Genomic DNA, 983 nt, shown 5'->3' on the forward strand with positions numbered 1-983 from the left:
TAAGGTGTCAATGTATAGATTTGCATTGCAGTTGAACAAAGAAATTATTGAAAGGTGAAGGATGTGGGTACACTACTGGATATCACATGACAATGACCTGAACAGCTGAAAGTTAATCTGTTTTAAAGCTGTAACCCTGTAAAGGTTTCGTTTTTTTTTTTTGATTGAATTACAGAACAGACTTCTGTCCCACCACAGAAAGCATGGTAACCTTAGCAGAAGCTGGATGTTGTGGCTTGAGAACTAGAGTAAGAGCTGCAGCAAAGACACGCAGAATATAAGTCTGGAGGGAAGTGAAAAGTGAGAAGGGAGTGGAAACAGCGCGAGACAAAAGATTGTAAAAAGATACATTTAAGAATGAAAGGTGCAGTTATTGTTTTCTAGATGTATACGTATATTTTAGATTAAACATAAGTTGCCTTTACAACATTAAGGAGACTTAACATTTTGAATATATGAATGCATACATAATAAATAAACATGAATACTGATTAAATGGAAAAAAAAAAAATAATTATTTGTGTTTATTCATTAATGCAGCATTTTGTTACAGTAAATGTCTTGACATTTCTAGTCCTCTATAATGACAATTCAAAATATGATGGAATAAATGATCAATTTATTAATTTGAAAAAAAATAAAAATCTTTTTACAAACTGACAAATGAGATATTTACAATTATTTCATGTTTTAATATGTAGATAAATGTATCATAATAAATAATCATCCTAAAAGCAACGTTTAATCCAATTGCTTAATCCAATTTTTGTCAATTGCTTAATCCAATTTTTATTGTTATATTTAACAACACTTTTAAATATGAATTAAATTAATTTTTCAAAATTGTCAATTTGATGGTCAGTTTGTATAGTGTTTTTTAATTTTAATTTTTTTTTTATCGACATTCTTGTTTTCCATAATTGATTGACTGGTCATCGGGTGATTTTAAAGGATACTAAAGAGGAATGTCCTGGGTCACAAAA

This window comes from Sinocyclocheilus grahami, unplaced genomic scaffold, assembly GCF_001515645.1.
Source record: "Sinocyclocheilus grahami isolate Dianchi unplaced genomic scaffold, SAMN03320097.WGS_v1.1 scaffold5460.1, whole genome shotgun sequence".
Classification (NCBI taxonomy): domain Eukaryota; kingdom Metazoa; phylum Chordata; class Actinopteri; order Cypriniformes; family Cyprinidae; genus Sinocyclocheilus; species Sinocyclocheilus grahami.